The following is a 27,008-nucleotide window of genomic DNA, read 5'->3' as shown; positions in this document are numbered from 1 at the left end:
CTCCCGGAGATCCCGTGTGTGGTCGGATCGGTCCCGACTCTTGACCAGCATGTCGTCGATGTAAGCTTCCATCGTTCGGCCTAGAAGATCAACATAGAGCATATTGACCATTCTCTGGTAGGTCGCTCCCGCGTTGCGGAGGCCGAACGGCATCACTCGGTAGCAATACAGCCTGTCCGGGGTAACGAAGGCTGTTTTGCTCTCATCCTCATGGTGCATCATTATTTGGTGATATCCTTTGAATGCATCCATGAAACTCATCAGCTCAGCCCCGCTCGTCTCATCGACCATCTGATGGATGCTCAGTAATGGATAGGGGTCGAGAGGGCAGGCTTTGTTCAGATCCGTGAAATCAATGCACATCCTCCACGACGGGGGCTTAGGAACAAGGACAATGTTAGCCACCCACTCGGGATAGATAACTGGTCGGATGTGCTCGATCGCCGCCATCTTCTTGACTTCCTCGCGAAAAAACTCGCGGCGATCGGATGATAGGTGCCGGGTCTTTTGCACGACCAGCTTCGCTGCAGGATCGACAGCTAACTTGTGGCAGATGACCGTCCGGTCGATCCCGGGCATATCCTCGGGCCCCCATGCAAAGATATTAGCGAATTCCCGTAGGATCGCCAAAATTTCGGCCCTGAGCTCGGGGGTAAGGGCCCGACCAATTTTAATATTCATGTCCGGTCGGTCCTCGGACAGGGGAACTTCCTCAATCTCCTCGGAGGGCTCGGGCTGCTCCTTCCGATCGTTGGAGACTTCTTTCACGATCGTGTTTACCCGGGAAGACGTGCTAGTGTCACACCTGTTAACCGCTCAGGTATAACACTTTCGGGCGGATTGGACGTCGCCTCGGACAACACCGACCCCGTTCGGGGTGGGAAATTTCATGCATAAATGAGGCATTGAAATTATCCCACCGATCTTCATGATGGCGGGGCGACCTAAGATAATGTTGTGGACACAATGGAGGTTGACCACAACGAATTCCAGCTCTGTTTTGATCCACTTCGGGGAGTGCCGATCTCGACTGGGAGCGTAATCTTTCCTTCGGGGTAGATAAGAGCCCTGGTAAATCCTGACAGGGGTACACCGACCGGGGTCAGCTCGCGCCTGTCCAGCTTCAACTTCTCGAACACGTCCAAATAAAGGACGTTGACACTGCTCCCAGTGTCCACCATAACCCTCTGGACGTCCGTGCCATTGATGTCGATGGTGACCACGAGCGCCTCCATGCCGTGATCACCGCTGCTTGGTTGATCTTCCAGAGTGAAGGTTATGGGTTCCATTTTTTGTCTTTTCCCGGTATCCCGGGAATCTACTATGGCGACCGGGCAGTTCTCCCTCGGTCGGGATGCGTCATCCAATCCACCAAAAATGACGTGGATCGTCGGCTTGCCTGCCGGTCTGCTGCTTGATGGGGGATCGGGGTCCCTTCGGTCATCTCGTCTGTCGGACCCCGACCGATCAGAGCGATCAGAACGGTGGTGGGAACGCCGGTTGTCTCTCCGATCGGTGTTCTTCTTCGTCTCCTCTCTTTTCCCCACACACTTGTCTAACTTGCCGAGGTTAAGCAAGTCTTCCAGCAATTGACGCAAGTGGGTACACTCCTCGGTGTCATGACCGGCGCAACGATGGTATGCACAATGCTTGGTCTTGTCGGGACCATCTTGCCTAGGATGGGGGAGTTTAATCAAATTGCAGGACTGGGCGTACCGCATCACTTCTGCCGCGGATCGGTTGAGCGCCGTAAACTCACTTGGCCTGGTGCGGGATTGGGGATGGTCATCAAGCGACCGATGATCCGCCCGGCCGGCCGGTTTACGGGACGACGTCCCGACCTCTTGTGAGCGCTTCACTGCATTGGCCTCACCGGCGTTGGCGTAATCTGTGACCCTTCGGAGGGCCTCCTCATATGTGGTCGGGGGATGGAGAATGAAATGTTGATAAAGATAGCCGGCGCGGAGGGCTATATGAAGCATATGGATGGCTGTGAGATCATCCATGGGCTCCACCTCCGCCACTGCGGCCTTCCACTTGACTAGAAAATCAATCAAGCTCTCCCTTCCAACTGCTTGGCTTTCTCCAGGTACATATAAGATTTCCTGATCACCCTGGAGGTAATGAACTTTCTCACGAACTGGATAGATAGGGCATTGAAATCAGCAATGGACCCCGGTTGCAATGTTCGGAACCATTCCGCCGCCCGACCGGTGAGCGTGGAATAGAAAGCTCTGCACATCACGGCGTCTGACACGCCCTTCAACATCATGTTGCCGTAGAAATCATTAACATGGACCTCAGGGTCCGTACGGCCATCGTAACTCTTCTCCCCGGACACCTTTAAATCAAGCGGGTAGGGCTGTGCCATTATCTCCGCTGTAAAAGGCGTTCTCAACAAAGTTGACTGGTCGACCGGGGGCCTGACAGGATGCGAGTTCCTGAACTGAGCGAACTCCGCCTGGAGGTTGTAGAGCAATCCTCGGGTTTCGTTGAGCTCAGCCATCTGAGCCTGGCTTTCTTCCCGAGCGCGTCGTCGACGGTGAGATCTCGACCCGCTATGCCCAGACGATGCCTCCTGGCTAACATCCTGCATCGGCACATCATCTGCTGGCCGACTTGAGCCCGGTCTTAGGCGTTGTCGCATTTCCGGTCGAAGAAGATCAAAAGCCACTTCCCGATCAATCTGCTCGGGATCTTCCGCTCGGGCGGGAAACTCTAGTGCTGCTTGTGGATTCTGCCGTAGTGCCTCCATCGCATCAACACCCCCGACCCCAACCGCGAACGAGCCGAGCGTCGAGCCCGGGAAATGGGCTGATGCTCCGGCTCTACATGAGCAGTCGGGTATACTGGAGGGGCGGCGGCTGGAGCCGTGTACGCAGGCATGTATGGTGGATATCCGGCTGGGGACTGATAAAACATTGGCTGACTGGGCCAATATCTGTAAGGTTGAGGAGGAGTTGGGTACGGATATTGCCTGGGATAAGGGATCTGCTGACCGGGAGTAGGATATCCCAGTTGGGCAGGCATCGGGTATGCCGGTTGAACATACTGCACCTGGTGCTGGGCCGCTTGATGAACCGGTGGGTGTGGTGGAGAGAGGTTGAGATTGAGATCGACGTTCTGACCTTGATTGTCGCTAGCTGCGTCTGCTTGGTCGTAGTCGTTGAGGTTATACATGAAAGGAAACATCGTGTTGATGAAGAGGTACCGGTGCTCGGTTGACGTAGCTTTCGTGCACGAGTCCCCACAGACGGCGCCAAAATGATAGTGTTAATTCCACGTGTGCGATAATTAACAAATAATACGAGACCAATTAAAGCAAGTAAATAACTTTATTGATCAAGCAAAGGCCCTAAGTACAATCTAAGTGACTGTTCCGAGTACCGACTGACTGCGGTCGGGAGTCTCTAATAACAGCCTATTGATCGTCCAAAAGTCCCCCACACTATTGCGTCGACGGGTATTTATAGCCGCGGAGCCGGAGACACAAGTCCGGCCGTTCGGCATGCTTCCCACGTAGCATCCACGTGTCATCCTCCCGGGTGCCTTGCCTGTCAACGCCTGGTGCTGCCACGTGCATCCACATAGCTCTCTTGCTTAAGAGCTACCGCTCGGTGGTTGACACCACTGGTCGGGCAGTGCCCGGTCGGTCCCCTACCGGGTTCTTCCAAAGAAATCCGACCTGTCACCTGTAAAACAATAAGAAAGAAGACAAAGGCATGTCGGTCGGGGTATTCCCTACCATATACAATTATGTACATCCGAATCAGAAAATTTGTGTGTATTATGTTAAGAGTTGACGTGTATTATGTTAAAAGTTTATATTTATTATTTATTATGTTAGATATGTGTATTATCTTTTAAAAAGAGTATGTATATTTTGTTATATAATTATGTACATTCATGTATATAATTATGTGTATTCTAGTATAACATTATGTACATTTTTTAACAGAGGTTTTTTTAAAGAAAAAATAACTGACATTCACTGGGGCGGGAAATTTCAAAAAAATTAAAATTAAAATGACGTCGTTTTGCATCTGGGCGCACAGTGCAACGCGCGCCGTGGTGTAGGATATAAATTGCCTCCAATAAAGGCCTAATCAACAGACCAGGCCCAAAGCCATTGCACAGCCCATCATATCCATTCGGCCAACATAAGCCCATGTGAATTTTCCAAAACTGATTTCCATTTCTATGGGGCATTTTTAATGAAGCCCAAAGAACTTATTCTCACCCATCAAACAAAGAATTAAACCACCCCCTGCGTGCATAAGGCCTCATATTTTTCCAAGCCCTGCCCAGACTCACTAAATATATATATATATATATATATATACATATACATATATATATATATATATATATATATATATATATATATATATATATATTTAGTCATATTATTTGAAAACAATTAGTGTATCTTTTTAGGTAAATAACTTTATTATATGTATTCTTACCTTTTTATTTTATTTTATTTTTCAAACCAATGTATATATCTTATGTAATCCTTAGTTCACTACAAGTCAATATACATAGTTAATATATTATTCTCATTCCTCCATGTATTCATACGTACATAACACAACTTATATGGTATCAGAAGGTTTCAATTGCTCAATGTTTCTTCATCTTTGTTGATTTCCTTTTGGCACTACATTCCAGTCTCCAAAGACGGCTACAACACCGACAGACTCTCTCTGTGCATCCACTAATCCGGACGAATCCACCATCAACACTAGTCATGTTTTTGCCATTCAGCGACAACGAATGTTGCAAAAATCGCGTCTAGGCGCCGCCCGACTGCGGATGATTCGGCCGAAATCGGCCTCCTCCGCGGCCGGGTGGCTAGGCGGCCGCCTAGACTGTCTAGCTGGCCGGTTCGGCCGTTTAATTTTATTTTTTTTCAATTTTTTTTGTGTTGTAAAGTGTTAAAAGTTCGGAAAGGCATAACTTTTGATTCGGTTGTCCGTTTTGGACAATTATTTTTTCAAATCGCGTATTTTTTCGAGATCTATACACCACAAACAGCCAAAGGCAGTTTGGCCCTCTTACTTCTCCAAAAATGCTTCTTTTGCTCTTAATTTTAAGAGTAAAAGACATTTTTTGTCCTAGACTTATAGTGGCTTGGATAATTTTAGTCCTTTATAAAAAAAATTTGTCATTTTATGGACAGAGTTATTGTGGCGAGGACATTTTTGGTCCTCCGTCTATATTTCTGTTAGATAACCGTATGAGAGAGGGGCAATTACATCAATTTAGGTTATCTCCTTCTATCTATTATATCTATGTGTGTTTGGCGACTTCGATTCTCCTTCTATCTATTTGATTAGTAACCTGTTTGGCGGCTTCGATTCTCCGGCAATTTCTTCGTACAACTGCAACTTGGACTCTCCGACTCCTTCGAATTATGACCGAGAAGAAAACAAAACACACATAGATATAATAGATAGAAGGAGATAGCCTAAATTGACGTAATTACCCCTCTCTTAGACGTTTATCTAACAGAAATATAGACGGAGGACCAAAAATGTCCTCGCCACAATAGCTCTGTCCATAAAATGGCAAATTTTTTATAAAGGACTAAAATTGTCCAAGCCACTATAAATTTAAGACTAAAAATGTCTTTTACTCTAATTTTAACTTTTTATGTATTTAGATGGTTTCAACAATATTCAAAACGATTTTACAACCACTTACGTAAATAATTTGTAAGAAAAAACTAGAGGAACCTTATGTTTCACTATTAAATTTTAAAATTTTTAGTTTAATTTTTTTAAAATAAAAAATAAAAATAAAAAATCGGCTCCTAGGCGCTAGGCGCCCCCTTGGCGCCTGGGGGCGCCTAACGTTTTTTGCAACCTTGGCGACAACCCTTTATCGTCCTTTTCGATGCTGAAAATCCATATTATCTCTACTCTTCTTATTGTATGGGCACCACGCTTGTTGGCAATGTTCTCACCGGCATTGATAACTACAATCCTTGGGCACGGGCGATGACAATGGCCCTTAAAAGGCGCAATAAATTTTGTTTTGTTGACAGATCCTTTCCCATGCTAGCTGTTGCCTATCCCGATCACGCTCATTGGCACCGGGTGAACAACATTGTGATGTCATGGATCCTCAATTCAATACACTCGTCCATGGCTAACACGATCCTATATGCCACCGGTGCTGCCTCCGCTTGGACAGATTTACAAGAACGATTTTCTACTGCGAATGGACCTTGCATCTATGAAATTGAAAAGTGTATAACAACCTTTTTCCAGCACGATGCATCCATAGCAGACTACCATAATCATTTGAGTTCACTTTGGTTAATCGATAGATAAATTCGATTAACTAATATTTTTGTAACTTAATTAACCGTTAACCGAAATTCTATAAACTCTTTAACCATTAATCGAACTGGAGTATTTCAGTTAAAAACGGTTAATCGAAATTTTTCGGTTAGGTCGATTAATCGAACTTTTATCAAAGTTTGCACACTCTAAAAACCACAAGTCTACTCCATGACAAATTGAAGTCTAATGCATAAGTCTATTTCATAAAAATTCACAAGACTTAGTGGTTCCAAGAAGAAAAAATGAGAACTTTGAGTGGTTAATAACGTCATATTTAATGTCCTTTAAACATATTTGTTGACGGAGAACCAATAATGGTCATGCCACAATAATAATATCACCAAAATCGGATGTTTTGAAAAAAAGTGACTAAAAGTGGACTAACAATTATAAATTTAGGACCAAAAATGAAATTAACTCTAACAAATATTTTATCATAGTTTGTATTTAATTCTTGTGTATTTTAAAATATGTTATGAAATAGATTAATGATGAAATGTTTTAATCTTTTTTTTTTGAAGGTCAACCAATGGGTTGTATTCATAGATAAGCTGAAATAGCATCAGGTGGGATAGCATCCCAATACATAGCTGTATCATACTAGAAAGCTGTAGAAGCTAAACTATGCGCTAAATAATTCTGCGATCTAGGAATGAAATTAACATGACTATAATTAAACATTGACAAAAAGTTCCTGCATCCATCAATAGCATAGCCAACATATGATCGTGTGAGCAGTTGCGGTGTGGTTAAATAACTTTGTAGCATCTGGCAATCTGTATAAAGTTCGACATTTTGTTCTCCACGGTCGCGTAGCCAAGATAGAGCCTCCTTAAAAGCATATGCCTCAGCCATTAGTGGGGAAAAACAACGTGGCAAAGGTGCGGCGTATGCCGAAATAAATCGACCATCTGATCCAATTATTACTGCTCCTACCGTTGCCGCATTGTCCGTATAGTGATATCCAGCATCGACATAGCATTTGGATTGTATTTGTGTTGGGGCGTGATCTTCCGTATACTAGATGCCGGCTTCGTGGGCAATATTGGCCGCTGGGCCGTGATTTGGTGTAGCTTGGATGGCAGTTTCGTGGGCAGTGCTGGGCAGTGGGGCTCTGGTTGGCGCAGCACTCGTTTCCCCTCTCGGCGCATGGACATGGTGCCATGCGGCTAACTCGGCCTGGGCCGCGGCGAGCAATCGTCGTGGTCTGGGTAAATATGCTTCCCAAACCGCACCATTCCGAGCCCTCCATAAATGATAAATAATTGCAGCTGCGTAGGCAATACCATCAGAATCTAGAATATTTAACATTGCACTAAACCATTCATAAAAAATATTTGTCACAATATTTATAGATGGAAGGTTAGATAGTGCCCAAATGGTCCTTGCGTAGTCACACAAAACCAATGCATGCATAATATTCTCATTTGCAACTCCACACATGGCACACACCGGATCAACCTCTACTCTTTTTATAAGCAAGTTATTGGTAGTAGAGAGGATATCACTCAAAGCTCTCCATAATAAAGTCTTCCATTTTGGTGGTATTCTTTGCTTCCACAATGTTAGCCATTTCATAAAACCCTCATTCTCCACATTCTCATAATTCCCAAAACACATTTATACCCATGTTTAACTGTATAGTTGCCCTTGGGGTCGCCATACCAGTACCACATATCATCATAGTCTGGGGAGATTGGTAGTTTTAGTATTCTAGCCACATCACTTGGCTCAAAAATATCAGTAAGCAAATCATAATCCCAAGTGCCTGTATCCTGTTCAATTAAATTGATTACCCTGGCATTACTCAGTTGGGGTGGCATTTCTGTTTGGATCATGGGGTCATCTTCATCTTGCAACCATGGGTGTCCCCACACCGAGGTAGAATCTCCGTTCCCAATTCGTCTTCTTACCCCACTACAAATTAAACCCTTAGCCGCCATAATGCTCCGCCAACAGTGACTTGGGTTGTTCCCAATAATCGCATCAGTAAAAGGCTGGTTCGGATAATATCTTGCCTTATAAACTTTAGAAACTAGAGAATCTGTATTGGTTAATAGTCTCCAAGCTTGCTTCCCCAACATTGCCACATTGAAAGCTCTTAGGTCTTCAAAGCCCAATCCACCATACTTCTTTGGAATACATAACTTATCACAGGCTTTCCAATGGATTCTCTGGTCAGTCCCTGAGCCCCACCAATACCTATTCATCAACCGCCCAATAGCCGTACAGATAGTAGTAGGCAATAAGAAAACACTCATTGAGAAAGTAGGCATACTTTTCAATAAGACCTCTTTTCCTGCCTGTGACAATAGTTTCTTGTTCCAAGATCCTATTCTCTGTCTGATCTTGTCTTCTATATAAGCAAATGCCGCTTTTTTATTTCTGCCAATAAATGATGGCAACCCAAGATACTTCCCATAGTTAGGAGCCTGGATCACACCCAAAACTTGCGCCACATTTTCCTTGACCTCCTCCGTCGTATTCTTACTATAGCATATACTGGATTTATGGTAATTAACAGCCTGCCCAGACAGACTTTCATATAGAGTCAGGCATCCTTTAATTTCATTTGCCTCCTGCACAGTTGCTTTAAAAAACAATAAGCTATCATCAGCAAAGAAAAGATGTGAGATAGGCGGAGCACCCCTTGCTACTCTACATCCATGTATTAAACCCCTTCCTTGTGCTTGTTGTAACAACATAGAGAGACCTTCAGCACAAATTATAAAAAGGTACGGAGATAATGGATCCCCCTATCTTAAGCCCCTAGTTGGTATTAGTGAATCACTATGTGTCCCATTCACCAGGAAATTATAGGATACCGTTGTAACACACATCATGATAAGATCAATCCACTTATCATTAAATCCCAGGGCCACCATCATACCTTTCAAAAAAGGTCATTCCATACGATCATAGGCCTTCGCCATATCTAGTTTTAAGGCACTCCAACCAACTGCTCCACACTGTTTCCTGTTCAAATAATGGCCTACCTCTGAGGCAATCAAAATATTATCCGTTATCAACCTTCCTGGTATAAATGCACTCTGGGACTCAGATATAATACTATCCATTAGGGGTTTCATCCTCCGAGTAATCATTTTGGCCATAATCCTATAAATTACATTACTAAGCGCAATTGGTCTCAAATCAGAGACCTGCTCAGGAACATCTTTCTTAGGAATTAATACGACATCGGTATTATTCAGACCAGGTGGCAATGAGCCTGCATTCAGACAGCTTACAATAAAAGTCGAGATATCACCCCCCACAATATCCCAAAAACTCTGATAAAAATCCGGGTTCATCACATCCGGCCCTGGTGCCTTATCAGGATACATTTCAAAGAGATCATCTTTCACCTCACCAACCTCAAAGGGTCGCATTAATAACTCATTTTGTGCCTGAGTTACTCGTGGAGTAATATTTCTATAGATCAGATCACCACTCATGGGATTACTAGTTGTAAAAATGTGCTTAAAATAATCCAGAACCACACCCGCCATATCATCCCCTTCCACCCATTCACCGCTACTATCCATAATTTTAATTAAAGTATTCTTATTCCTTCGGTTCGAGGCATACCTGTGATAAAATTTCGTGTTGGCATCAGCATCCTTGAGCCAGTGCTGTTTGGCCCTCTACTTCCAGTATACATCCTCCTGCATCTCCACTCGGCATAGGTCCTCTAGGTGGTTATACTCATCCAGGGATGCGTGATCAGTACATCCCCTGAGTTGATCTTGTCTTTTCCGGAGCTGCTCAATCTTTTCCCCAAACTTATGGTAACGGTCTCCCCCCCCCCCCCATCGGGTTAACCATTTTCCACAGCGTGCAATACAACTTTGTGGTCCCCTACTCCTTCCTTCCTCCCATGATTCAGCAACTACTGCTCTACATCCCTCATCATAGAGCCATGCCATCTCAAAACGAAATCTTCGGCCCCCACCCCTCCTGGTCCCATAATGTCGAATCCCCATGAAAATAGCTGAATGATCTGATCGTCTTGTCCATTGATTTGTAACCGTGACGCCATTAACAATATCCCTCCAGCGGTTAGTGACTAGTACCTTATCTAGTCTTTCCTGGATCCATCCAGGAGTGCCCTCGCCCGTCTGCCATGTGAACTGATTACCACTCATTGGTAACTGTGCCAAACCACACTAATCAATAGTCTCTCCAAAGCCGCGTAAGAGACTGTTCGGGTGTGGATTTCCACCTTTCTTCTCATACTGATACAGGAGATCATTAAAGTCACCAATCACAACCCAGGGTAGCTCAGATTGTGTTGCCAACTGTTTCAATAGATCCCATGACTCAGTTCTCCGTGTTCGTTCTGGATAGCCATAGTAACAAGTCATTCTCCAATTCGGAAAACCACTTATATTAACCTCCACATCAATGTGCGTCTTCGAGTAACCCAGTAATCTTGCAGTATTGTTCTTCCTCCAAAGTAATGCTAAACCACCACTACGGCCCGTATTATCAACATAAAAAAGGCCCTCGTAACCAACCTTAACACGAACACGTTCAGCATGTATTCGTGCCACCTTCGTTTCCATCAAAAATACAAAATCAGGCTTCTTCTTGGACACCATGTCCACAACTACACGAACTATCCGTGGATTGCCCAAGCCACGACAGTTCCAACTCAGAGTACTCATTGTTGTGGGCGGGTCTGGGAACCAGAGCCCGCCTGAAGCAAGTTTTTTTAGCTATCCGCCATGTTAATATCCGTATCAGTCAACTGTCTATTATCCTGCCTACGACGTTTAGCCAACGCTGTTACCCCCTCCTCCTCCTCAATTCGGCCGTGTGCCTGTTCAGTATCAACCGGAATTTTCGGCGCCCCACTCACGGATCCCTGGCGGATCGGCGATTCATCCGAGGTAAGTAACCATGGTTCTTCGACTGGCCGTGGCCCTCTTGCCTGACCAGCTCTCATCCATACACCATAAGGATATTGCTCAGGAGTCAAAGTCGAGTTTCTAGCTTTCAAACAAAACTTTTCCGAATGCCCTAAAAGTCCACAGAAAAAGCAGAAAGTATGTAATCTCTCATATTTGAAATTCACCCATCCCCAAGTCTTGTCCCGCCGAATCAATTTCATCCTTCTTTTCAGAGGTCTATCCACGGGCATACAAACCCTAAATCGGTAGAACGCTTTGAGAGGCCCCTTCATCTGTCTTTCATCGATCTTTAGGAATTTCCCCAGAAAGTTCCCTGTCTGTTCAAGTACCGGTACCGTATTATAGCCAACCGACAGGTTATACACCTGCACCCATAAATCCACAGTATCAAGCACCATATCTTCCGGCAACTGACCATCCTTCACCTCTTTACACAACAGCGTACAATTCTCAAAGGACCATGGTCCCTCATCCATAACTCTCCGGACATCCGTTATGTGATGGAATACAAACTGGAAAAGATTCGGTTGGAGCTCCGTGATATGCACACCACTAACCGGTTTCCATGCCGAGGCCATAACCTGTCGCATATACTCAACCTTGATCAATCGTTGAGTCAAGAATCGGCCGACCAGCATCCAAGAATCCGCCAACGTCGACCGCCGGCGCCTCAACACCGGCGTCCTCGTCTTCCAATACTATCTCTGCCCATCTGTCCGACAGTCCAGCTATCACAGCTTCAGACGCAGCCATGCCAGTGATCGTAGAAGTATGTCGTTTGTGTTGTTTCTGCGTAAATTTGCCGTCGAAATTGCCTCGCTACCACCGCGCCGATGAAGAAACCCTAAGAGAAATAATTTCATGATGAAATGTTTTAATCTATTATTTCATATTATCTATTTGTTTTAATCTTATCCATTCTGAGCTATTATAAATAGAAAAATACTTTCCTTTTATATTAAATAACACGAGATTCTTAACGGGTTATAAAAAGGGTTTGTGTAAACGGCTTAACACAATAATATTAACATGTTAAACAGGTTGACCCGTTAACACACGAAATATAACGGGTTCTTAATGGATCAACCCGTTTACAACACGAGTGCCATTAGAGCAGTAACCTATTATTTTCGTATTTCGTTCCGTGTTATATTCATAATTGCCAAGTCTAGATACGAGGCTCCTCGTCTTCCTATAGGAATTTAAGCAGACTTTTCTTAAAGTAGGCCTTCGAAAAACTACAGCTTCTTTTAAATCTTTAAGGTTTGGGGTGGATGACTTGAATTTTAAGATATCGCCATAGTGATCAAACTGAATCGCCATAGGGCCTGAGAAGTTTGGCCCGGGAAGCGAAGTAGGCTAAGACCTTTGATGGTTGAAACTTGAAAAATGTGATGTCTATTTCAATATAATCAAACATCAAACATTGATCAAATACTGTGTAAAACCATCTATCTCATATGAAATATGTAACACTTTTTTAATTAAAATGTAATATTTTTTATGAGACCATAAAAAGCATTATATTTTAGTTAAAAAGTATTATATGTTTAACGTGAAATGGTTATACACAAGATTTATTTATATATAAAATAATAAATATTAGGAATATAGCGGAACAATGCGGAAGCCAAGAATCGAAAATTGAGAATTATAGAAGTTAAATAATAGAAAAAATATCAAAATGACAAAATAAGAAATTGATGAATTGGGAAAATATAAAATATATATATTAAACTCCAAAGAGAATAAGAAATATATATATATATATATATATATATATATATATATATATATATATATATATATATAGGGTTGAGTTCAAATGAGGACAACAATATATAGAGGACTGTGAGGACAAATAATGGGCACACAACAAATTAATACCAGGCATACAACTTAATACATAATGGCACACAAGAGTAAATGTAAACATCAGGTTTCGAACACAGCCTCTATAACTTAACAAATCTAGCACGCGACATACAAACTGTGGTAAACGACTACATTCGGCCATGCACACGACATACAGGCTAATGGCACACACTACATCTGTCCTCACAGTCCTCTATAATATACTTGTCCTCATTTGAATACACACACACACACACACACACACACACACACACACACACACATATATATATATATATATATATATATATATATATATATATATATATATATATATATATATATGCTACGTAAGGAATGAAGGAATAAATGATGAATCAATGTTGATGTAATAATGAGGTACATTGAAAGAATAGAAAAGCCTGCTATTTATACATTCTAAATTAGAGAGTTATGAGGAATGCACAAGGTGGAGCGACGCAATCAGCGATGAAGCGCAAGAATAGTCTATTGCATGCGATGTGGGTGGATATGGTCTGAATGAATTTGGACCACAAATTATTATGATCTAAGAATAGTCTATTGCATGCGATGTGGGTGGATATGGTCTGAATGAATTCGGACCACAAATTATTATGATCTAACAATAAATATGTAGCAATAGACAAACGCCCCAATATTTAATTTGGTCGGAACACGTACAATATTTAATTTGGTCGGAACACATTCTTCAATTGAAAATAATAACGCCCTTGGTCTCTCAATTGTTATTAATTATATAATTTAGTCTCTCATTTTTCAATTTTAAAAATTTATTCGCTCAATTATTTGAAAAATTAAAAATCTAGTCCATATGGTATCAGAAGTCTTCGAAAATCTTTGAGGGATTTTAGATTGTTGTTTTGAAATTTCACCATTTCTTGTCTAACAAATTAAATGTATAAGCAAACATTAGAAATTTTCTTTTTCCTCTAAAAACTTTAATCATGAACCTTTTTCATGACTTTCATTAGGAGAGAAATCAAAATTTACTACTTTTCGAATAATTAAGAGTAAATTATTGATCGAAGACGTATGGGTTTTGAGGGGTGTTTAATTATTGATCGTGGTGGGCTGGCTCTCCTATTGAGGGATAAGGATGCTGCTAATTTATTGAGCTATTCGTCCAATCATATAGATGTAATAGTTTCTGAACCTGGTAAATCGCACTGGAGGCTAACCAGCTTCTATGGCTTTCCGGAGGGGTCAAGGCGGCAAGAATCGTGGGATCTTCTCCGTAACTTAAAACATCGTTCAAATCTCCCTTGGGATATTATTTGAGATTTTAACGACATCATGTACCATTCTGAGAAGAGAGGTCTGCATGGTCGAATATGCTTTGGTTAAAAGAAGGTGATCACAATACTAAATACTTTCATAAATTGGACACGGCACGTAAGCGAAGAAACTACTTGTCAAAGCTAAAGAATGAGTCCGATGAATGGGTGGAGGGCTCGCTATTAAAGGCCGAAGTTATTATGAGATATTATTCCTCAATCTTTCAGTCGGCTTCCAATGGCAGTACGTTCCTACAGCACGTTAGGCCCCGGGTAAATACCGAGATGAACGACATGTTGTTGAAACCGTTTACCCATGAGGAGGTGAAGACGGACTTATTTGAGATGGCACCCGAGAAAGCGCCAGGACCGGATAGTATGACGCCTGCTTTCTATCAGCAATTCTGGCCTGTAGTTGGCTACGATCTTTCATGTTTTGTTTTGGAGTGCCTCAACAACTAGTCTATCCCAACGGGATTAAACGATACCAACATCGGATTCCCAAGAAAATGGTTCCGGAAAAGGTTGGTGATCTTAGGCCAATCGCCTTATGTAACGTGTCCTACAAAATCATTGCGAAAGTCCTGGCTAATCGCCTCAAGGAGGTGTTGGAATTGATTATATCCCCCATGCAGAGTGCGGTTATTAAGGGTCGTCTAATTTCGGACAATATAATGGTCAATAGTTATGATGTGCATCCGTATGCACCATGCATGGTGCATACGGATGCAAAAAACGACGTCGTTTTATTAAAAATGCGCATCCCACTTAAAAAAAATCAGTTTCGATTTCCCTCGACAGCATTATATTGTTCATTCATTCTGGAATTTCTGGAATTTTAGTTCATAGATTCTGGAATTTTAGTTCATTGATTCTGGATTTTTAGTTCATCGATTCTGGAATTTTAGTTCATCGATTCTGGATTTTTAGTTCATCGATTCTGGAATTTTAGTTCATCAATTCTGGAATTTTAGTTCAAATTATGCACAATATAATGTTGTTGTTGGGAATCGAAACTGAATTTTTTTTAAGTGAGACGTGTGTTTTTAATAAAACGAGTCATTTTTGCATCCGTATGCACCATGCATGGTGCATACGGATGCACAACATAATTTGCCTATAATGGTGGCTGCTGAGATTGGCCATTATCTAAGGCGGGCGAGACAAGGAGCAGTGGGCTGGGCTGCCTTAAAGCTGGACATGGCCAAAGCTTATGACAGGATGGAGTGGTACTTTCTAGCCGGAATGTTTTCGGCTCTTGGTTTTGACCCGCCTTGGACTCAGTTGATTTTGATGTGTGTCTCATCTATTCAGTATAATATTACGGTGAATTTCGAGTCTATTGGTACTGTGACACCATCTAGAGGCATTCGCCAAGGAGATCCGTTATCACCCTATCTCTTCATCCTTTGTGCAGAGGGCCTATCTACTCTTCTTAATCGGGCCGAGGCAAGGGGTGATATTCATGGGATCAAGATAGCTAGAGGGGCCCCGTCAGTTTCACATTTACTGTTTGCTGATGATAGTCTGTTGTTTTTCAGAGCTTGCCCACGGAAGGTACAGGCTGTACGGGACTCTTTGAACTTGTATTGTGCTACTTCGGGTCAACTCATTAACTTCGATAAGTCAAATGTTATGTTTAGCGCATGGATTACTACTGTTATGCGCAATCATATTTCTGACTTTCTTGGGGTTCAGTGTACTGATGATCTGGGGAAGTATCTTGGTCTACCATCCTTCTTAGGGCGAAATAAGACTACTACATTCCGTTTCATCGAGCAGAAAATAAAGGAGCGAATGGATTCTTGGAAGCATAAATGTATCTCAAGAGCGGGTAAGGAAATTTTATTAAAAAGTGTTGTCCAAGCCTTACCTATTTTTACAATGTCTGTTTATTTAATGCCACAAACCACTTGCATGAGCATAGAACAATTAATGAATCGGTTTTGGTGGGAGAGTGGCGGGTCGTCGAGTAAAGGCATCTCATGGCTAAGCTGGCCCCGTATGTGCTATCCTAAAAGTCAAAAGAATTCGTGAGTTCAACAATGTGATGTGGAAAAATGATGTGCCTAACGTGGATGATTTGAGAGCTAATATGGAGTCTCTTTCTGCTCTTTGGTTACATGCATACACGAAGCCAGCAGGGGGAAGTACATCAGCACCTTTGGCCGCGGTGAGTACATGGTCTGCTCCTCCTATTGGGACCATTAAGTGCAATGTTGATGCCGCTATCTTTGCTGGCGGAGTGGGTTTTGGTGTTGTTGTTAGGGATGCCAACGGAAAGTTTGTAGCGGCTTATGGTGCCAAGATCATCTGCGATAAGGATCCCTATATGGCTGAAGCAATGGCAGTAAGGGAGGCGTTATCTTGGTTGAAGGCTCATCATTTTCTTAATGTTTTGTTAGAGACAGATTGCCTTAATTTTTGTTCCGCTCTCAATTCACGTTTTTCAGACTTATCTTATGTTGGACTTGTTATTAAGCAATGTTGTAGCATTGCCAGGGACATTGGGAACGTGTCTGTTCACCATGTCAATAGGTCAGCGAATCATGTTGCTCATGTTCTTGCAAGGGCTACTGGTTCTGATGGATAGCATACTAGGCCTGGGCCACATGGACCGGTCCAAGGAAGCGACTGGATCAAGAAAGCCCAAGAAAGATATACGATGCGGAGCAACTCAAGAGTTTGTTAAAGATTGGGCCTATTATTCCCAATATAATTAGAATTGGACTCATTATTGCTAGTATAGTAAAATTAGGTCATATTATTTCCAATGTAACACAGACTCCCAATATGAGGCAGTCTAGAACTCTTATTCCTTGTAGGGCTCTAGGCCCAAAATATGTACAAATAGACCCCTTACATAGGGGGGGGGGACAACTTACAAGATTCACCAGCAATATTCATCAATACAAAGTCCATATATTTCTCCTATATTTTTCCTACATTTTCGTTACTCTAACGGTAATGTTGGCCTGCCGTTGACTGCCCAAAAGTCATAAAACCAACATTGGCGCCGTCTGTGGGGACCGATGCGAAAAGTTTATGTTCGTCCCTCAAACTTAAAGCAAACGATCGAAACCCTAATCATGGGGAGCACTCGCCTTAAAACCCGCACTTGCTGGTCCGTTCGGGATCTGCGAGAAACCCTCAATCAGCCTACCTCTCACATGTTGTCCGGTCGGTCAGTGCCCCCGAAGGGAGGTGTCAACCTGGAGATTCCTCGAGAATAGGGGACAATTCATCCGAGCACACGCTCACCGGTCGCTGGCATCTCACAGACCCAACCGGTCGAACTTCTTCCCACTGTAGTGGAGGCCGCTGAGCACCTCCTGGGAGTCTTGCAGCATGACTGCATACTGAGAGGCGAGTTCCCACTGGACCCCCCTCGTCAATATCATTCGGACAGAACTAACAACAGGGACAGGTCACTCGAGAGAACATAGGGATCTGACCCATCCAGAGGACATCACCTCACGGTTTCAATCCTTGACCGCCTAGGACTTTCAAGCCAACAACCCCCCACCCCACGACTGGGACAGGACAACCCAACAGTTAAACGACCGCGACGGAAAACAAGGCTCAATCCTCAACGACGAGCGAGAGCCGCTCAAATGGCATTCCTCCGCGCGCAAGAATCGCAAGGGGAGGAGCGTAATAGAGAAGGTTCTCTAGATAGTCTGCTAGAAAGTTGTGGTGAGACCCCCGACCTCCAAATGGAGACTAAGGGTAGAAAGGACCGGGCGGCCACTCGGTCTCCGCTGTCCACCAACCCGTTCACTATAGAAAATCAAGAATATCGCGCACCAAGAGACTTTGAATGCCCTGCGATGCCCACGTTCGACGGGAGGGGCAACCTCGATGACCACTTGATCGACTTTCGAACAGGGATGAGGATGATAGGAGCGGATGGTCCTATGTACTGCCATGCCTTCTTCTCAACACTAAGTGGGGTAGCGCAGCAATGGTTCACGTCACTACCACCCCAATCTATCAATTGTTTCGAGACCTTGGCAAAGCAATTTTTAACGCACTTCGCTGGAAACATAAGAGACAAAAAATTCTCTATGGCCTTAACTTCAGTACAACAAGAAGAGTCAGAGACATTGGAAAAACTTCTAAAGCGATGGCAAGAACAAATGCAGATAGCAGAGGACTTGGACGATTGAACAACGCTAACATTGTTCATGGAAACATTAAGGTCCGAGGATTTACTCACTAGCCTGCGAAGAAAAAACCCCGAGACCTATGCCCAAGCCATCCAGTGGGCCCATAAATACGCAGATGCAGAGGAAGCCTTGCGACAGAAAAGGAAGAGGAAAGAAGAACGACCTTGCGAAGATATAAGAACACATTTGGGTGATCAACCGTCAGAAAATAAAAATAAATCAAGTATCCACAAGGAACCCATCAACCACTGTTACAGGGCGGTCCCCGAATTAGGGTCCCGACTAGCGTACAATGCAAAATTACCCCGCCATACATCAGCCACGAGCCGACCACTACCACCCCTCTCACAACCAATCATCCGGTCGCTGTATATGAAACCTGCCGCTAGAGGACCTAAATATTGTCACTACCATCGGAAGGCAGGTCACACCACCGAAGAATGCACCACTCTACAAAAGGAGATTGGAAACCTCATCCATAGAGGAAGACATGCCACACGCCCCAACTAGTGGTCACGACAACCGACCTCAAATATCGACAAACCACCTCAAACGCCCTCTGAATTCTGGCAGTTAGTTTGGGCAAACTGCGCGGGTGGGTTGGTCACCTCAACTGGTCATCCAGACTAGTCATCTTAGCTGGTCACCCCGATTGGTCATCTAGGCGAACCAATCATCTAGACTGGTCATCTCACCACTCAGTGGTCTACAGACCTTCCCACCACTTGGTGGTCGATAGACCTTCCCACCTCTCAATGGTCGACTCGGCCTCCTACTACTCAGTGGTCAACAGACCTTCCCACCATTCAGTGGTCAACAGACCTTCCCACCACTCGGTGGTCGATAGACCTTCCCATCTCTCAATGGTCGACTCGGCCTTCTACTACTCAGTGGTCGACTTGCCTTCCTACCACTCAGTGGTCGACTCGGTGGTCAAGGGACTTCAAACCCCTCACTGGTCGTCATGCATGGAGTAGTAATCAAATTATTGTGAAATAAATCCATATAACTGCTGGAATAAAGAACCTGACAATATCATATAACGGGAAGTTACAGGTGAAGGGTTTAGTGTAGAGTCTAAGGGTTATAGGAGAGAAGTCTAGTCGGTATAAAGTCTAGGAGACAGTAGGGTATAAAGCATGGTCGACAGGAAGTGGTCAAATGGAGTATGGGATATCATAATCTGAGAACGGGAGACGTTCTCAGAAATATTTGGCGGAGTGGCGTACTGGATGAGAACGGGAGATATAGACAAGAAGCATCCCCTTTAATTTGTTGAACTCCCCAGGCTATTGATTTTGCAATTGTTGCTGCATTTTTGTTGGAAGCTCTTCCATCTCTCAGAAAATCAAGCATGGGAAGTCAAGGAAGTACACCAAATATACTTCTTGTAAGATAATAGACAAGGTAGTGAATATAATCAATTGATGAATTTGAATGTAAAGAATTTTTACATTGGAGAAATATAAAGACAATATAACTACTAAAATTATTTATCTTAATTAATTTATTGATAATGAATAATTTTTTTTTTAATAAAGGCATTGTAGGGACAATGTAGCGAATATAATCAATTGATGAATTTGAATGTAAAGAATTTTGATATTTGAGAAAAATAAAGGCAATATAACTAATGAAATTATTTCTCTTATTTAATTTATTGATAATGAATAATTTTTTTTTGAATAAAGACATTGTAGACACATAATTCTAAATTAAAGAAATGCAAATGTATTATTTTTTGTTGTAGCTACTAAATTATTATTTAATTTAATAAGAGTAAAATAGAGTACTAATTATGCCAACTTTGATTGGGATAAGGTTCGAACCTAAGACCTTTCTTATTGAAATCAATGAGTAAGTTAACGGTGAACTAACAGAAGTTAATGGAAAAGATAATATTTAACGGAAAAGTTAACGGATAATCATATTCATTAAGGATAAATTAGGAAGTCTTAAGGAAAAATTAAAATCTGATCAATCTGAGTCGACATTCATTTGATTAAAAATTTTGACCGCCATTTTTTCTACCCATTATAGGCCTAACTCTCTTGGGCTCTTATTAGTATAGTAGATAGTAGATATACAGGGTCCACCTGTTACTTTGCATACTAGTAATTCACCCGCGCAATGCACGGGAAAAAATTATGTTATTATAAATATAAATAAAAAATAGAAAAACTAAAATAATTTAAATTGTTTAATATAATAATATTTTTGAGCTTCCATTGGTCAAGTATTTATTATTTTTATAGAATACAAAATTGCAATTAAAATTAAAATTAAAATTTTGTATGGTTAATATAATCTATAATTATGTGCATATTCAAATAAACTTATAGAGAGAATTTACATAATTACATTGATATATTCTTAATTGTATTTCATCTATATTATAATTTTCACAATACAAATAATAACTAAGATAATTATATTTGGAAAGCAAATTTCAAATTTTGTATGAGTAAATTTAAACTCTAATTCAACACATTTTTTATATGATTATATAATATATAGCTATTTCATTTTTCAAAATTACATTTTTTATATGATTATATAATATATAGCTATTTTATTTTTCAAAATTACATTTTTTATATGATTATATAATATATACCTATTTTATTTTTCAAATGTTGTGTTTTTTTTTAATAATAAAGGATGTTGTGGCATTAATTGTAACATTAATTACTTCACAAACCATATAGCTTTATTATAGTTAAGATGTTGTGTATGTATCTATATAAAACATACGTATATATGCATTAAATAGATAAATAAATAATAATAATCATAACAAAAGAAACCAGCCTTTTTTCCTATTCATGTTAGGTGTTATTATTATTATTATTATTATTATTATTATTATTATTATTATTATTACTATTACTAGTATTACTATTATTATTATTATTATTATTATTATTATTATTATTATTATTATTATTATTATTATCACCACCATAGCTGACTCGTGAATATCTCGAGATACTTCCTTAAGACATCGACTTCAAAATCTTAAGAAAGTGGGGTACTGGATGATGGATAGCATACTAGGGCTAGGCCACATGGACCGGCCCAAGGAAGCGACTGGATCAAGAAAGCCCAAGAGAGATATACGGTGCGGAGCAACTCAAGAGTTTGTTAAAGATTGGGCCTATTATTCTCAATATAATTAGAATTGGACTCATTATTGCTAGTATAGTAGAATTAGGTCGTATTATTTCCAATGTAACACAAACTCCCAATATGAGGCAGTCTAGAACTCTTATTCCTTGTAGGGCTCTAGGCCCAAAATATGTATAAATAGACCCCTTACATAGAGGAGGGGGGACAACTTACAAAATTCACCAGCAATATTCATCAATACAAAGTCCATATATTTCTCCTATACTTTTCCTACATTTTCGTTACTCTAACAGTAGTGTTAGCCTGTCGTTGACTGCCCAAAAGTCATAAAACCAATAGGTTCTATGTCTGTCTTAGGTTCGTGGTTCTCTGTGCCACCGACCTGTATTTCTTTGTTGGTTGATAATTAATTAAACTCCTATGCTTTCCTCAAAAAGAGTAATTTTTTAAAATTAATAATAACTTATTAAATTATATAATCCACAACAATTATTGAATAGTTAAAAGTGAAATTCTCCCCACTTCAAATCTCTATTCAAAGAAGTGCTAGAGTGCTAACTTAAGGGGTGTATTCAATCATAACTTTCATAAAGTTTTAAGGACTTTTATAAACTTTAAAAGTTTGGAGTTATTCAATTCAAATTTTTAGAAAGTCTTTAAAAGTCAGGCAGTATTCAAACAAGATTTTTAAAGAGTCTTTTAAAAGTCGTGTAATATTTGATTAAGACTTTTAAATAGTCTTTAAAAGTCATGTGGTATTCAAAAAGTTATAAACTTTTTGTAGACTTTTTAATTTTAGAACTTTTGTAGACTTTTCTTTCTCAAATATAAATAGTTGAAATCCAACCATCAACCCCAAGATTTCAAAATTTTCTTTCTAACTTTGAATGTTTTCTCCTTTTATTTAAACTCTATTTTTTTCCCTATTTAAACTTTATAAACCTATCTAAATTTAATAAAATTATTTTTTTTCTTCATTATCCTATATTTTCCTCATACCTAAACTCTACCAATTTTTCCCTCCCTCATAAACTTTACAATCTTTCTCCAAAAATTCGAAATAATATTATTTTTACTTCATTATTGCTTGTTTATATTGATTTTTATTTTTTTCTATGAATTTTTTATCCCTAACTTTCTCTAATTCTCCCTAAATACAAGAACAAAGCAAATTTTTCATCGTTATATTTTAGTACATGTTTCATAATATTCATATAAATACTTATATCTTTTGATTTTTATTCTTTTTATATTTACATTCCTAATATATATATATATATATATATATATATATATATATATATATATATATATATAACAAATTGCACTTTTGGTCCTGTGAGTATTAGGGTACTGACAATTTGAGTACGTGACTTTCAAAACTCCCAATTTAAACCTTTAAGTATGCAATTATTGGCAGATTTGGTCCTCTGGACCACATTGCCAGCCAATTTTGGCCGGAAAAACATAAATTGGTTCAAATTGTTTTTTGACGAGGGTAAAATTGTCATTTCACTCCCTTCTTCTTCTTTCTCCCTTTCTTCTTCGTTCTTCCTCTTCTTCGCTCACCGGAGTTTCAATTCAGAAAACGCAAACGTCAGATCAGAGTACAAAACATAAATGATAATCACTAAAAAGTCAAAAGAAGAACAAGAATCATATTATGACGTCAAGCTAAGGTTCCAAATGAACCTGTAGTTTGAACTGAATTTTTTGATCCTCGTCCATACCCGAAAGAGAAAAACGACTTCTTGTTAATTCTGCTACTGCTACTCTCGCCGGAACTTATGATCTCATCCTGCGGCGTTTCTGCTGCTGAACTTCCTTCTGAACCGCCAAATAAACCCGTCGATCCGCCGCCGAGTCCATCGAGAAAGATCTCCTTATCGGTTGAACCGCAAACTGCTCATCCTTTTGCCTAATGTCAATGCACTCATCCCCAACGCTGGTAACTCGCCTGAATTTTCTCCGATTTTTTCTCGCAAATTTCGGTGTCGGAGACGGGATGATCGACAGATCCTCATCAAGTTCAATAACAACGCCGTCGTCTTAATTACTCTCGGCCGCCGTGAAATCGCCAGTAGAACCGCCGGGGTTCGAAAAAATCGCCGACGAGGAAATGCAGTTTCTGCAGATTGGACAATTGGCGTTGTTACGAAGCCAAACATCAATGCATTCAATGTGGAAGCCAAACATTCAATGCATTCGAAATGGAAGGGGATAGAACCGGTGAGCGAAGAAGAAATGGAGAATGAAGAAGAAGGGAGTGAAATGACAATTTTACCCTCGTCAAAAAACAATTTGAACCAATTTATGTTTTTCCGGCAAAAATTGGCCGGCAATTTGGCCCGGATGACAAAATCTGCCAATAATTGCATAGTTAAAGGTTTAAATTGGGAGTTTTGAAAGTCACGTACTCAAATTGTCAGTACCCTAATACTCACAGAACCAAAAGTGCAATTTATATATATATATATATATATATATATATATATATATATATATATATATTTAACAACAAGTTACTATGAATAGCGAACTACTGTTCGAAACAACAATTTGGGGTTGCAAACAGTAGCACATTCTTGTTGTTCGCAGTCTCAAATTTCTATTGCAAAAATAGTTTTTCTGCGTGATGCCTAGCACGCAATATATCAAATATAATTATATATATATATATATATGTATATATATATATATATATATATATATATATATATATATAGGGTAGAGTTCCAGTGAGAACATGTGTTTAAGTGAGAACGTGAGAACACATCATGTGCATTCATCTAATATTTTTTAATGATTTAGATTAGATTAAGTGTGTGCGAACGCGCATTAAATGTGTGCAAACGCGATGTAGTGTGTTTGCACACATTTAATACGCGTTCGCACACACTTGATCTAATCTTGACCATTAAAAAATATTTGATGGATGCACATGATGTGTTCTCACGTTCTCACCTAAACACATATTCTCATATGATCCTAACTATATATATATATATATATATATATATATATATATATATATATATATATATATATATATATATATATTATTAATTTTAAATTTTTTTTTATTTTATGCAACTTGTAATTATATTTTTTAATATTTTATTTGATCAATTCTTTTATTATAAATTTTATTGTTCAATATTGTTATGAATTTCTAATGATTTTTTTTGTTGATGTTTATTAATAATATATATAAGTAATTAGTATATAAGTCTTAGCATACTATGGATAAAAATAATAATGTTAAAAATGTTGATGTGGGTGAATGAGAATTTTATGATATATTATAAATGTTTTGTAAGAAAATTATAAATGATAAGAATCAAAATCATTAAAAGTTTGTAAGGATGTATTCAATTTAGAATTTCAATGACTTTTGTAGACTTTTTAAAATAAAAAGTTAATAAAAGTCTATAAAAGTTTTTTATATAGATTTTTATAGAGTCTTATAAAGTTTTAAAAACTTTTGAACGACTCTATGAAGATCAATCAAAGTTTATTAAAATTTATCATTTTAAAAGTCTTTAAAACTTTACAAATGTCATGATTGAGTATCTAATCCCAATTTATTTAATTTAAATTAGATTAGATTATGATAATTGTATTAAAATTAGTTGAAATTGTTTCAAAAGTCAAACAAGTATCTAATCCCAATTTATTCAATCTCTTTTTCTTTCTTTCTTTCTTTTTTTTTTTTTTTTTTTTTTTGTAAAAATAAAACTAATATATAAAAAATATATCATTAAAAAACTATAATTAAGATCTTTTGAATGATATTCATATTGATATATGAAGCTTTGTTTTTATTAACATGTAGAAATAACATTATGAACCTATTCTAAACTGAATGGAAATATATCTGATGTACATTTTGTTTAGGATTTTTGGACATTACAACTTATGTTTATAGACATAAAGAATAAATATTAAAATAAATTTCACTTTTAGTCCACTGATTATTATACATTAATCATATTTGGTCCTTAATTATTAAAATTTTATAATTAGGTTTATGACTATGTAATTTGTATCACATTTGGTCCAATTATCCAATTTTTCGGCCCTATACATTAGAATTTAATTTTATGAAGATTATAAACCTACTATATATAACAATCATTAGTGCATGTGTGGACCATGGTCCACACAAGTTATTTAGACCATATTTTGTATACTGTAAAATAATGTACATTCAGTACAAAAATAATGTACTTTTAGTATATTAAAAATATATATTATATTCAGGAGATGTACATTATTTGTGTACTGAGTGTATATTGTATTATATAATTATTGAATATATGTTACTATCCGTGCATCGCACGGGTGCTATACTAGTAATAATAATAATTTATCAAACATTATTTTAAGAAATTTAATTAAGCATACGCCAACATAAAACATTATAAAAATGAACATCATTATACTTATTTTCACTTCTTATTTCATTATAATACATACATTTCGAATGTCGCCCATTGCCTAGCCCTTAAACAATACATTCATCATTTTCCCTATATAAAACACAAAGGTTGAACCCCAATCTCAAATGCCGCCCATTGCCCAGCGGCCCCAGCCTCTTAAACACTATGAAGGATGTAATATAAATTGCAGAGTGCAACTTAAAAAGACAGAAATTAAGAATTTGTTACATTAGTGCTTATAAGATTGAGATTTTAATTTTACCAGTAAGAAACAAATTCCCCGTCCTATAACGGACATCATTGCTAAGTCATATCTTACTTTAACTTTTGCACTTTCGATAAAAATTATATTTTTATTAAAAAATATTAAACATTTTAAGTAAGACATGTTGAGCATATAACTATTAACGTGCAATCCAACTATCAGATTAGGCTTTTAGTTGAGATAGAGCACATGCTTTAATTTGGTATCAGAGTCAATCTCTCACATCTGAGAAAAGAAATTTTCAAAAAAAAAAAAAAAAAAAAAAAAAAAGCTAAAGGGTAATTGTATAGAGCTTTACAGAAGGGTGTTCCTTGCTCCAGCAGATTCCACATGTACAACATGAGCTGGCGTTTTTTTCATTCCACGGTCAACGATCTTCGTTCTCTATGAGTTTTTTACCATGCAGCTTAGCATTGACTTTTCTCTTATGTTGTGCTTGTCATAAGGTTTTGTTTGGTTAAAGTTTGTTTACTTATTATTTAACCTTACCAAGAAGGCCAGAACAAATGACCATACAATTTCATTTATTGAAAAGTTTATAATCGATATTTAAAAATATATTTTAGGTGA

General features: G+C 39.3%; 1 protein-coding gene and 1 long non-coding RNA gene across 3 annotated transcripts in view; one reads left to right on the top strand and one right to left on the bottom strand.

Moving 5' to 3' along the window:
* Window positions 1–27,008, top strand: part of LOC109179414 (protein ENHANCED DISEASE RESISTANCE 4-like) — an 86,556-nt gene that overhangs the window by 51,575 nt on the left and 7,973 nt on the right. The gene's annotated exons all lie outside the window — the stretch shown is intronic.
* Window positions 5,067–17,011, bottom strand: LOC109179418. The gene is made up of 3 exons (XR_002053900.1): window positions 16,905–17,011; window positions 16,344–16,345; window positions 5,067–5,077 (listed from the first exon to the last, which is right to left on the bottom strand). It is a non-coding gene; the product is annotated as an uncharacterized LOC109179418 (long non-coding RNA).

The sequence above is a fragment of the Ipomoea nil genome, unplaced genomic scaffold (assembly GCF_001879475.1).
Source record: "Ipomoea nil cultivar Tokyo-kokei standard unplaced genomic scaffold, Asagao_1.1 scaffold0900, whole genome shotgun sequence".
NCBI lineage: Eukaryota > Viridiplantae > Streptophyta > Magnoliopsida > Solanales > Convolvulaceae > Ipomoea > Ipomoea nil.
This window is presented reverse-complemented; position numbering and strand designations above follow the sequence as displayed.